General features: G+C 46.2%; 1 protein-coding gene across 12 annotated transcripts in view; it reads right to left on the reverse strand.

Annotated features, from left to right (window-relative positions):
- Nucleotides 1–11857, reverse strand: part of LOC119623275 (chondroitin sulfate proteoglycan 4-like) — a 62031-nt gene extending 50174 nt beyond the window's left edge. For 7 of the 12 annotated variants that reach the window (XR_012091551.1, XR_005244406.2, XR_501901.3 and 4 more), the window contains exons 1-4: nt 11668–11857; nt 11021–11113; nt 9425–9474; nt 8024–8185 (exon numbers count right to left, since the gene is read on the reverse strand). The gene's annotated coding sequence lies outside the window, so the exon portion shown is untranslated. Of the gene's footprint in view, nt 1–8023; nt 8186–9424; nt 9475–10944; nt 11114–11667 lie in introns of all 12 variants that reach the window. The other 5 variants (XM_073012334.1, XM_073012333.1, XM_073012330.1 and 2 more) reach the window with 5 other exon arrangements.
- Between the last annotated feature and the right edge of the window lie 1041 nt (nt 11858–12898).

The raw sequence follows: 12898 nt of genomic DNA on the forward strand, positions 1-12898 counted from the left end.
GACTCCGTCCTATTAAAAAAAAAAAAAAAAAAAATTCCAAATTTTAGGTTTAAAAGAGGCAGTATCTGATTGGCCTTGCTTGGGTCATGTGGCCACCTTCGCTAGAAGATGTGCAGGGCACACCCAAAAATGTTATCCATTGGGAAGTGTAATTCTCTCTAAGGAAAGTCAGATGCTGTTGGTAAGAGGAATGGATGCTAAGCAGTTAAATAACCACAAATGCCCACTACAGGGAGCATATGAGAGTATTTTCACCAGAGCTAAGCAGAACATAATTGGATAGTAACTGCTTCCTAAAATACCACATTCACCTGCCATATACAAACAGTTGAGACTACTTCTCTTGAACTTCCCACTTTCATTTTTCACTTCATTTAGCCTAAGGCAGGATTCCTGGTTTCTTTTTCCCTCCCTTATTTATTTATTTTACAACAAAAAAAGACCACATTTTCTTTCTTTCTTTCTTTCTTTTTTTTTTTTTGAGACAGAGTCTTGCTCTGTCGCCCAGGCTGGAGTGCAGTGGCACAATCTCAGGTCACTGCAACCTCTGCCTCCTAGGTTCAAGCAATTCTCCTGCCTCAGCCTCCCAAGTAGCTGGGATTACAGGCACCTGCCGCCACGCCTGGCTAACTTTTTTGTATTTTTAGTAGAGACGGGGTTTCACCATGTTGGTCAGGTTGGTTTTGAACTCCTGACCTCATGATCCACCCTCCTCGGCCTCCCAAAGTGCTGGGATTACAGATGTGAGTTACCATGCCTGACCAAAAAAGGCCACATTTTCTAAAAATTTCAGAAGAAAACCTTCCTTTAAAATATTAATAGATTTATCTTGTCCAATGTGGAAAGCTATCCATTATATACTGTTAAGTAAAAATAATCAAGCAGCAGAATAGTATGAAATCTCATTTTGGTAATTTAAAAAAATATATTTAAAAAAATTTTTTAGAGACAGGGACTTGTTAATGTTGCCCAAGCTGGAGTGCAGTGGCTACTCACAGACATGACCATACCACACTACAGTCTCAAACTCCTGGCCTCAAGAAATCCTCCTGCCTCAGGCTCCCAAGTAGCTGGATAAAACATTTTGAAGTACAAATATAACTGAATATGTACCAAAAAGTCTTCCTAGGTATGCACCAAACACATAATGATGGTTTGGTAAGCAGAATAATGGCCCCTCAAATATGTCCACATCTTAATCTCTAGAATCTTATTTATTTATTTATTTTTTTGAGACGGAATCTCGCTCTGTCCCCCAGGCAGTGCAGTGGCATGATCTCCACTCACTGCAAGCTCCGCCTCCTGGGTTCACGCCATTCTCCTACCTCAGCCTCCTGTGTAGCTGGGACTATAGGCACCCGCCACCGTGCCCAGCTAATTTTTATATTTTTAGTAGAGATGGGGTTTCACCATGTTAGCCAGGATGGTCTCGATCTCCTGACCTCGTGATCCACCCGTCTCGGCCTCCCAAAGTGCTGGGATTACAGGCGTGAGCCACTGCGCCTGGCCAATCTCTAGAATCTTTAAATATGTTACCTTACATGACAAAAGGAACTTTGTGGATACGGTTAAATTAAGATCTTGGGATGGGAAGCTTAGCCTAGATTATTCAGGTGGGCCCAATGTAATGACAGGGGTCTTTAGAAGTGAAAGAGGGTGGCAGAAGAGTCATTTCAGAATGATATAGTAGGAGAAAGATTCTACCACCATTGCCAGGTTTGCAGATGGAAAGAAGCCACAAGCCAAGGAATGCAGGCAGCCTTAGAGGCTAGAAAAGGCAAGGAAACAGATTCTCCCTTAGAGTTCCAGAAAGGAACTCATCCCTGCCAGCATCTTGATTTTCATCCAGTGAGATCCATTTCAGATTTCTGACCTCTAGGACTCGATAATCAATTTGTTGTGTGTATTGTTTTTTTAAGCCACTAAGTTTGTGATAATTTGTTACAGCACCAATGGAAAATGGATGCAAGTGGTTGCTCCTGAGAAGTGGGCTTTTTGGGGGCAGGGATGTAGGAGGAGAAATCAATGTATATTAATACTTCCAAGCTGGGAATTTTTGCAAGAATATATTATTTGTAAGTTAGACACTAGTATATATATTTTTGATTATACTATACAAATAAGTTAACAACATATTTTCAGAAGGGTTTACTGAATTTGCCGAAATTATCAGTTTCCCTAAAAGAGATTTGCTACTTAATGTTCATAGATATTTTTAAACAAATATAGATTTGTATTAAGAAATGTCTCAGGCCAGGTGCAGTGGCTCACGCCTGTAATCCCAGCACTTTGGGAGGCTGAGGCAGGTTGATCACGAGGTCAGGAGATCGAGACCATCCTGGTCAGCATGGTGAAACTCTGTCTCTACTAAAAATACAAAAAATTAGCTGGGCATGGTGGCTCACACCTGTAGTCTCAGGCACTCAGGAGGCTGAGGCAGAAGGATCACTTGAGCCCGGGAGATGGAAGTTGCAGTGAGCCAAGATCGCACCACTGCACTCCAGCCTGGCGACAGAGCGAGACTCCGTCTCAAAAAAAAAAAGAAAAAGAAATGTCTCTAGCTGTGTGGATGTGTATATATATCTGTATGCATGTGTCTGCATGTATACACACCGTATTTATTTATTTGACCAAGATGAATGCATGTGTTCATTTGTGATCATTAAGGGAACATTTTGCTGGGGCAGCAAGCTCAAAACAAATCGCCTGTTGCCTCTGACAGCTGAAAGCCAGATGATGCTGAGGATGGCTGGAGAGGTCAGCTGTGACTCTTTTGCTCAACTGTTGGACAAGAGTAGGCTTGAAGTTGATAACCTCTATTCCTCTCCTGGGCAGTGCTTCTCAAACTTCCAAGAGCATAGGAATCACCTGGAAATCTTGTCAAATGCAAATTCACTTCAGCTGGGCTGGGGAGATTGACAGTCCATATGTCTAACAAAGTCCCAGGTAAGCCGATGCTGCTGGCCCACTGACCACCCCCTGGGTAACAAAGCTCTATGGCAGTGGTCTTTACACTTTGCTGCATAATAGAACCACCGGGAGCACTTTCAAAAATCCCTTGCCCATGCAATACCCCATACCAATTAAATCAGAAAATCAGAATCCCCGGGAGTGGACTCCAGGTCCCCAGGTAATTCTAATGTGCGGCTGAGTTTGAGAACCAGAGGTCAAGCACAGAGATTCTCAAACTGGAGTTTGAATCGGGATCACTTAGAGGGGTGCTGGGCATCACCCTCGAAGTTTCTGATTCAGGAGTTCTAGGGCGGAGTCCAGAGGTTCGTGATATTAGAGACAGAGGGAGAGGAAGCGGGAGTTGGGTGCGAGAAAGAGAGAGAGGTGGTGGAATGAGCAAGAGAAGGAAAAAGGGAGAGGGGAGGAAAAAGGACAAGTTCCTTGTCTTCTGGGATTTTACAGGTTCCTAGAAGAAATAAGACAAGTATTCACATAAACAGGAAACAAGATTAACTATGACACAAAGCCAAGAGAAAGAATCCAAATATTCTAGGGGAGAAGACTTCCAGCAGAGGTGATGAGAGGTGCTCCCAGGGGTGTGGAACTGGGGACCAAGAAAAGGGACTGGGTTTAAGGAACACTTTATGAAGAGGATCTCCAAGGGTTGGCACTCAAACAACAGCTGGGATGTTGTCACACAGAGATGGGACAAGGCTATTCCAAGCCAAAAGTTCAGGAGCAAGGGCCGGACACGGTGGCTCACACCTGTAATTCCAGCACTTTGGAAGGCCAAGGTGGGTGGATCACCTGAGGTCAGGAGTTCCAGACCAGCCTGGACAACATGTTCTCTACTAAAAATATAAAAAGTAGCCGGGCATGGTGGCATGTGCCTGTTGTCCCAGCTACTCATACTCAGGAGGCTGAGGTAGAAGAATTGCTTGAACCTGGGAGGTGGAGGTTGTAGTGAGCCAAGATGAGTCATTGCACTCCAGCCTGGGGGATGTAGCAAGACACTGTTTAAAAAAAAAAAAAAAAAAAAAAATTCAGTAGCAAAAGGTGGATACTCGAAAACATAGGCTGTGTTCAAGAAACAGCAAGATCTGGTCTAGAATGGAGTGGGGATAGAGCATGGGGGGCCGAGGGCAGGAGCAGGCTGCAGGGGAGGTCTGGGCCAGGTCCCATAGGGCCGCAGACTCCAAGCAGAACATGGAGGTCATGCTTAATTTGGTAGACAATGGGAAGCTCATGAAGGTTTTTAAGCAGGAGCACCCTATCACTCAGGAAGGAGTGAAAGAGCTACAATGAAGGGGCAGAGGCTGAGGCTGTTTGGAGCAGCTGCAAGAATTCAGGTGAGAAACACCACGTGCCTGGATTAGGGCTGGGTATGGAGGTAAAATGTCCTTAGGAAACATTCGCAGATAGAGATAAGCTCTGCCACTTAAACTGTTAACATAGGTCTGATCTTCATTAGAATTAGAAGATACATGAATTGTGAGTGCCTAGAAGCTCCTGCTAGATGAACATTAAACAACTACAGTCTAACCAGTTCTGGAAATATCCCGAGCTGGGTGAATGTGTCCAAAGGTCCCAAGCTGGACAATTAGAATAGAGGTCAAGCAGCCTTATGTCGAGTAAATGTTTAAGAAGGAATGAAGACAAATGCACAGACTCCTGTGAGCAATCATGAGGAAGGTCAGGGGCATTTGTTAAACAAAGACCAACAAAGACAATCTCAGAGGCAGAAGTCGGGGACAGACAAACCCATGCACCTGGGATGGTCCCCAGTGGGCCCCATCTTGGGTGCCCAGTGAAAGATGAAAGGCACAGAGGCCCTGCCGCAAGCCAGGTGGGAAGAGTTGTAATCACCTCTGACGCCTGCTGAGACCTGAACCTCTGCTCTGTGCCTCCCCAACCAAATAATAACCTGAGGCCTGTCCTCAGCCCTCCACCACTCTCTCCTCCACAGTATCTGACTGCAGATCCAAAGTTCATGACAAACTGGTCACCTCCACTAGGAAGGAAGCAAAGACAGCTGTAAAATAGGATGAAAGTTTGCTTATTTTAATAGGAAGAATAAAATTAAAAGTTTATTTTTGGGGGCCAAAGAAAATCAAGTACTTTGCTTCAAGCAAAACTGGGATCTCTATGCACAAAGAGACAGGTCTGAGTTTGACTCCTGGCTCCATCACTTAACAGCCGTGTAAGCTTCCTGAACTTGCATTTCCTATCTGTGAAATGACAATGCCAGCCACTCACAGGCTTCTTAGTGAGACAGGCATGAAGGTGTGCAGGGCAGGGTTGGGTCACTGCGGGCCTTCGGCATCAGTCCCTTTTGCCAGAGGACAGCTCTACTCATTCTCCCAGTCCCTGGCAGTTGTCACAGTCTTTGCCCTAAACCCCCTTCAGTTTCCTTCTCTTCTCTTCTCTCTTCTGAATCCTCCAGGCCAGATGCTCTGGAGTTAGCCACTGTCTTAATTCCATCTGCATCCCCTCCTTCCAACACCCAGTAGGAACTGTCACTCAAAATCATACATGTGACAGGCCGGGTGCAGTGGCTCACACCTGTAATCCTAGCACTTTGAGAGGCCGAAGCAGGCAGATCATGAGGTCAGGAGACTGAGACCATCCTGGCCAACATGGTGAAACCCTGTCTCTACTAAAAATACAAAAAATTAGCCGGGCGTGGTGGCACACGTCTGTAGTCCCAGCTACTTGGGAGGCTGAGATAGGGGAATCACTTGAACCAGGGAGGCAGAGGTTGCAGTGAGCTGAGATCATGCCACTGCAGTCCAGTCTGGCGACAGAGCAAGACTCTGTCTCCGAAAAAAAAAAAAAAAAAAAAAATCATGCATGTGACAAAATGCTTAAAAACATGGGCTATGTCTTCAGACACATGCATTCAAATCTTGGTTTTGCCTGGTACAAAGACAGCGATCTTAAGGGATCTCTGGTGATAATCCTGCTTATCTTCCAGGGTGGTGAAGATTACATGAGTTTTCCATATTAAATGCCAAGCATATTTCCTGGCTTGCAGAAAGAGCTTGGGAAATGCTAGCCATTGTGACTTTCGGTTCTTTCTCACATGTGTCCCATCTGGGGCTGACCACCATCACTGCACACCTTCCCAGCTTCCCGGCTGCTCTCCTGTCCCTACCTCTCACTACCCTAATCAAACCTACATCCTGTTGCCACACTCTGCTTCCTCCCATGCCCCTTGGGCCCTAGTTCAAGAACCAGCTGAGGCCAATGACATTCAGTCCAAGCCCTCACCCACCCTTCCCCTAAACTCTACTTCCTACCACTTCCTAAAAACACACTTGCCACTCCAATCAGCCAGCTCTCCTGTCACCCAAAGGTATAAACTACCTTGGCTCTGCCCTTCCCAGCCTCTGCTCAGTACAGCTCCTCTCAGCTACTTGCTCCTTGCCCTACGCCTTTCCAAATTCTACTCCCTTCTACAACCTCCTGCTTTGGTGTCACCTCCTCCAGGAAGCCTTCTCTGACCTGACCTCTCCACTCCACGCTACCTTCTCTGAACTTCTGTAGTTCTCATCAGCACAAAGACAGCTATATCCTATGAACCCTGAGACAGCTCTACTGGCACAGGTTCATCTAAAGTAAATATTTGGTGATCAAGTGAGTCCAGTTTAAAACAGAAAACTAGGAAGGAGACAGGGCAGTTAAACAGCAGGTCGGGATCCCAACACTTATTAGTAACATTGGAGACAAATAGAGTAACTATTGCAAAGAGCTCAAGTTTCCAATTACTATTTTAAGAGCCCACGATGACTTCATACCACTGAAAGTCTCTAGTCATTAGCTGGGTTACTTGTCATTTATGTTGGTTTCATAAAAATAATCACTTTGAAAACATCAGATTGTTTTCTCTAATTCCAGGAACTATTTGGATGTTTCTTGCACAACCAAGTGAAGGTGACAGAGTGTGGTTTGCAGGGGTCTCCAGCTCCTCCCTGTGTAACTTCCATCAGCTTTCCAACCTCTCCAAATGTAAGTAAAAACTGTGCTTACTATGCAAATGCAGCTCTAAGCCCCTCCTACACCGCAGTTCTGGAGCTGACACTACACACAGTGAGGACACTAAAAGGCTGATGAACACACTGACTGCCTACAGACAGAGCAGAGGGATGGCGCTGTCCCCGACTCTGTCTTGGACACCACCTTCTCCTCTGAAACAACACACTCCTCCACCTTGGAAGGGTGCTCCCATCCTCTCCCTATGAGGTTCTATATCTCACCACTGTCCCAAAGGGTCTGGGTCAAGTCTTCCACCAGGGCTGCTGCCTCCTCACTGTTTTCAGGCCAATGCTCTTGCAGCCAAGCCTGAATTTCCTTGGCAGCACGGTCAACATCTGCTCCTTGGTGTGTACCTCTGGCCTCAGCCAGTGATGACAGAGCTCTCAGAGGTGGCCAAGTACATCCTGCAGTCCCCTGGTTGCCTCTGCCTGGGGGCTGCCCTTGCCGGCACTCTGGGGAAAGGGCTCAGACTGAGGGCTATCCTCCTGCAGTACAGCTTCCTGCACCCAGGAGTCATCCTCCAGGATCACTATGGTGACCTCCTCCTCTTGTCTTTCTTCCTCTTTGACAGAGCAGGAGCATCGCCACCTTGGGCAAGCCTATTCTAAATCCAATCAAAAACCTAAATCCAAAGGGCATCAGCCTAATGGCTAAGGTCAGCATGACCATAAGCCACAAACTAACATCTCTCACCAGAAACATTCAAAACTCCTTCCCAACCAGAGACATGCTAGCCCTGAGATAACCCGCCTCTTGCCAGAAAGATGTCAGCCCCAAGATAACCTACCTTCTGCCCAGAGATGTTCCAAACCCACCAAAACTTCTGCCCCACACAGAAACATTCCAAGCTTGTGATAAGCACCCTCACCCTAAAACCAATATATACTCTTAGTCTGGAAGAGAAAGGGCTCCTGACTGAAATTGGCCAGAAACCCCTCTCAGGTTTTATCTAAGTAAACCTGTCTTTAACTGTCTAGCCGTAGTTCATGTGTTTTTTTTTTTTACTCTTTCTTTAACTCTTACACTCTTGAGGTACCTGGACCAAGGGGCTCAGCGGAGTAGCCACTTTCGATATCTCTGTGGCCATCATCCAAGGTCCTGGGGCAATCACTTAGACTTCAAGCCTTGAACCTCAGTCTTCTCCAGCCAGGCTCTGGGGTAAGACACCTCCCTCCTCAAATTGTAACAAGTAGTCCTGCTGAGAAACAAAAAAGAGAACCATAATCACTAAGTAGACTGTCCTAAAGCAATCTAACTCACAAGAGCCCAGGTCAGACCATCAGGTGGTCCTTACATATGCAAACCAACAGATGCTTCCTGTTGCTCTTAAAGGAAAAATGACTTATTCCTGAAAACACCTCTCTCTGTGGTAAGAGAAGTTAAGAAGTATTACAAGTGGCCAGGCGCAGTGGCTCACGCCTGTAATCCCAGCATTTTGTGGGGGCTGAGATGGGTAGATCATGAGGTCAGGAGTTCGATACCAGCCTGGCCAACATGGACAAACCCTGTCTCTACTAAAAATACAAAAATTAGCCAGGTGTGGTGGCATGCGCCTATAGTCCCAGCTACTCGGGAGGCTAAGGCAAGAGAATCACTTGAACCTGGGAGGTGGAGGTTCCAATGAGCCAAGACCACGCCATTGCACTCCAGCCTGGGCAACAGAGCAAGACTCAGTCTCAAAAAGAAAAAAAAAAAAAGTATCACAAGCACAAAAAATACAGCATTGTTCCTTCCAAAACACCAGAGAATGAGTATCAGAAATGCAAAGTCCCCAGAAAAACCCATGACTGAAATACTGAGGACTCTCCTAAGTCAGCTCTGACTTGCACTGTGTGACCCTGACCTAACATACAACTTAGTCACTCAATCTCAGTGACCACTGAATAAAGAGAGATAATAACACTCATCTTTTTATTCTTACGGGGGCATCTTAAGGATTAGCAGTGGATCAGATATCAAAGCACTTTGAGCTTCATTGGAATAAAGGCAATATCTCGACTGCATTATTACCATACTTTATGAAGATTAAGACATGCTCATACATCTCCAATCCAGTCTTGGCCCCTCAGTAATTTATCTTAAAAATGTTAGATATAAGTTCCAAATTTATCTTCAAAGAATCAATATGTCAGTATGTTCAATTCTTTGCCTTCTACTTTTAAACTTAACTTCCTTGCAAAGCAACCTTTTTTGCCTATTCCACCCTGACTCATTCAGATTACCTGCTACCTGCTACACCCTGACTCATTCTCCACCCTGCATAACCATTTTTTTCCCGCCAAAGCACTCACCCTGTCACTCTCTTTAAATTAGCCAGTCGGAATTAGTTTAGCCTGTGTGGTCTAACCCTAGCCAATAGGGGAACAACACAGCAGCAGGGGCCATGTGTGTCAGGGATAAGAACCCCCTCCCCTCCCTGGTCCAAGTGTGTGCTCACCATTGCTCCATCTGTAAGGGCGCACCCTTCTATAGAAGTAACTTGCCTTGCTGAAAATTCAAAAGAAAATTTTATATTAGAGTGCTATTTCTTTTGCGGCACCAAAACTTTATATGTAACAACAACAAAAACCCATCTTTGCAAAAAAATTTATTTGCAAGGACACAAAACCACAACATCATTTCTAATTCCAAAAAATTGAGTCCTTAAGAATCCATCAGCAGGGGAATGGCTAATAAACTACAGCACATCCGTATAGTAGCACATATCAGAAACTGTGGTATAATAAAGGCTACCTTTGGGTGGTAATGACAGGGAAGGGGCTCAAAGGAGTCATCTGGGATGCTGGAAATTTTCGATATCTTGATTTGGCAATGGTTGCATAAGAGCAAACATGAAATTTAACATCTGTGCATTATACTATATGTATTTTTTAATATTTTAAAAATTATACTCACAAAGATTACTAATCACTAATGATTTAAGATAATCCTTCTGATATGAAAATAATGGATAAACGTCACTGGGCATGGTGGCTCACGCCTGTAATCTCAGTACTTTGGAAGGCTCAGGTGGGTGGATCACAAGGTCAGGAGTTTGAGACCAGCCTGAACAACATGGTGAAACCCTGTCTCTACTAAAAATACACAAATTAGCTGGACGTGGTGGTGCACACCTCTAATCCCAGCTACTTAGAAGGCTGAGGCAGAAAAATTGCTTGAACTCAGAAGGCAGAGATTGAAGTGAACAGAGACTGCGCACGGCACTCTAGCCTGGGAGACAGCGTGAGACTCTGTCTCAAAAAATAAATAAATAAATAAATAAATAAATAAAATAATGGATAAACACAAAACCAGCAAGGCAGAAAAACCACAGACACAGTAAGTCCCCAATTCCCTTTAAAAATGAACTCATACACAGGAAAAAAGAACCAGATGGCAGTTAGAAAATATCGAGAGCAGTGGAATTGCAAACGACTTAAAATAAATATTACAAAAGCAATACAAAATTATTTTTAGGCCAGGTACTGTGGTTCATGCCTGTAATCCCAGCACTTTGGGAGACTGAAGAGGAAGACGGCTTGAGGCCAGTGTTACAGGAAAGGGGTCCGGATCCAGATCCCAAGAGTGGATTCTTGAATATCACACAAGAAAGAATTCAGGACAAGTCCACAGTGCAAAGTGAAACCAAGTTGATTAGGAAGGCAAAGGAATAAACGAATGGCTACTCCATAGGCAGAGCAGTCCTGAGGGCTGCCGGTTGTCCATTTTTATGGTTATTTTTTGATGATACGCTAAACAAAGGGTGGATTATTCATGCCTCCCCTTTTCAGACCATATAAGGTAACTTCCTGACGTTGCCATGGCCTTTGTAAACTGTCATGGCACTGGTAGGAATGTAGCAGTGAGGAGGACCAGAGGTCACTCTCGTCACCATTTTGGTTTTGGTGGATTTTGGCCGGCTTCTTTACTGCAAACTGTTTATCAGCAAGGTCTTTATGACCCATATTTTGTGCTGACCTCCTATCTCATCCTGTGACTTAGAGTGCCTTAACCATCCGGGAATGCAGCCCAATAGGTTTTAGCCTCATTTTACCCAGCTCCTATTTAAGATGGAGTTGCTGTGGTTCACACCCCTTTGACATCACGAGTTGAAGACTGGCCTGGGCAACAGCTTGAGACTTCATCTCTACAAAAAGGAAAAAAAAAAAAAAATTAAAAATTACTACATCATAAAGATTCAGATGACAATCCCCCTCAATAAAAAGGTGGGGGGAAAGTAGAAAAAAAAGCTTAAAAAGAAAGATAGAAAAAGCTACTGGGAAAACTGAAGCTCTCAACATGTATTTTACTCAAATGACTAGAAGGAGTGGTATATGGTAAAAGAGAACCCTTCCTACTTGGGAGCCTGGGAAAACTGTGCCCGGTCAGCTAAGTTGTCGTCTGACTTGGGGCATCACACGTCCCTTCTGAACCTTAGTTTCCCCATCTGTAAAACGCGTAGGCTGCGCGGGATGTCGTCGAATGTCCCTTCCCGTCCAAAGTCTGCGCCTCCAGGTAGGAGAGGCAAGGAGCGCTCCACCAAGGAGAAGCATCCGGGATGGTTCGCGGAGCGCAGCCGGGCGCGTAAATCGAGGCTGCCCGGGCCCGCGGGACACGAAGGGCGACCCAGATGCCCCAGCCCAAGCAGGGCTGCGGGCAGCTGGCTCCAGGCCCGCTATTCCCTTGCCTCGGTCTACTGACCGGGGTCCGCGCGGCTCCAGACCTGCCTCTCCAGGTCACCTCTCGGGATATCAGGTCCTGCGGTGGCGGCTGCTCCACGTGCAAAAGTGCCCCCGGCCTTTTTGATGATATGCTAAACAATCGGCCCGGCCCCTTGCACTCCGGCTCAAGGCCATGGAGCACGGAGAGCCCTGAGCGGGAGAGGTCCAACCACCGCCGCGCTCATTGGCTGCCGAGAACGGCCCTGGGAATTCTGCCTTTCTATTGGCGGAGACAGCACCCAAAGCCGGAGGGCGGGAAGGAGTCTGGGCCCAACGCATTGTGGGAGACGTAGTCCGCCCGGAGACGAACCGGACCGCGGTCCCCTGAGCAGGGTTGCAGTTGATAGCCTGCGCAGTGCCCGCAGGCCAGAGGCAGGAAAATCCGCAGACTGGCCGTCAGGACCCCAGTGTTGGCCAGAGCTGTGACCTGAGACAAGCCGTTTCACTTCTCTAAGTCCTCTGTGTATTTGTCTATAAAATCTGAAAGGTGGATGGACGAACTTGAAGGTCGTTTTCAGCTACGAACCCGTGGCAAGGATTATTGTTAGGCGCCCCCGACCAGCGAGAGAGGACCCTGGGCAGGAAGGGAATCCATGAAGGAAAAAACCCTCATCGCCCAAGCCTGGCGCCTCTTTCCCAGTTTGCAGCTGTACACATGCACCCGGCCTTCGCACACCCCTTTGTTTTCGCACGTGGTATACCTGTGCTTGAAGAAAAGCTCTGCCCGCCTCCTCTGCCGCGGAACTCCCATTCTTTCAGCTCCTCCTGGGTGGAGCCTGCCCTGTCATCACCTCCCTAGGCAGGGACACTGCAACAGCACACCTGTTGGACATCTTTTAAATTTTATTTAAAAAAATTATGTGTATATATATATACACACGCACATAGAGAGGGAGAGCGCGCGCGAGAGAGACAAGATCTATTTATGTATATATCTATAGATAGATGGATGGATGGATAGATAGATAGATAGATAGATAGATAGATAGATAGATAGATTTATCTCTCTCCTTGAATTCCTTGCTTGAGCCCAGGGTCTCCTCGAACTCCTGGGCCCAAGCAATCCTCCCTCTTCAGGCTCCCAAAATGCTGGGATTACAAGTGTGAGCCGCTGCACCCGACTGACTCTCCATTTTAGTACCGACCGCCATGTTACTTACCTGTCATTCTCAGCATGGGTGAACGGAGGGTGCCAGAGAGTGGGAAGTTGG

The sequence above is a fragment of the Chlorocebus sabaeus genome, chromosome 26 (genome assembly GCF_047675955.1).
Source record: "Chlorocebus sabaeus isolate Y175 chromosome 26, mChlSab1.0.hap1, whole genome shotgun sequence".
NCBI lineage: Eukaryota > Metazoa > Chordata > Mammalia > Primates > Cercopithecidae > Chlorocebus > Chlorocebus sabaeus.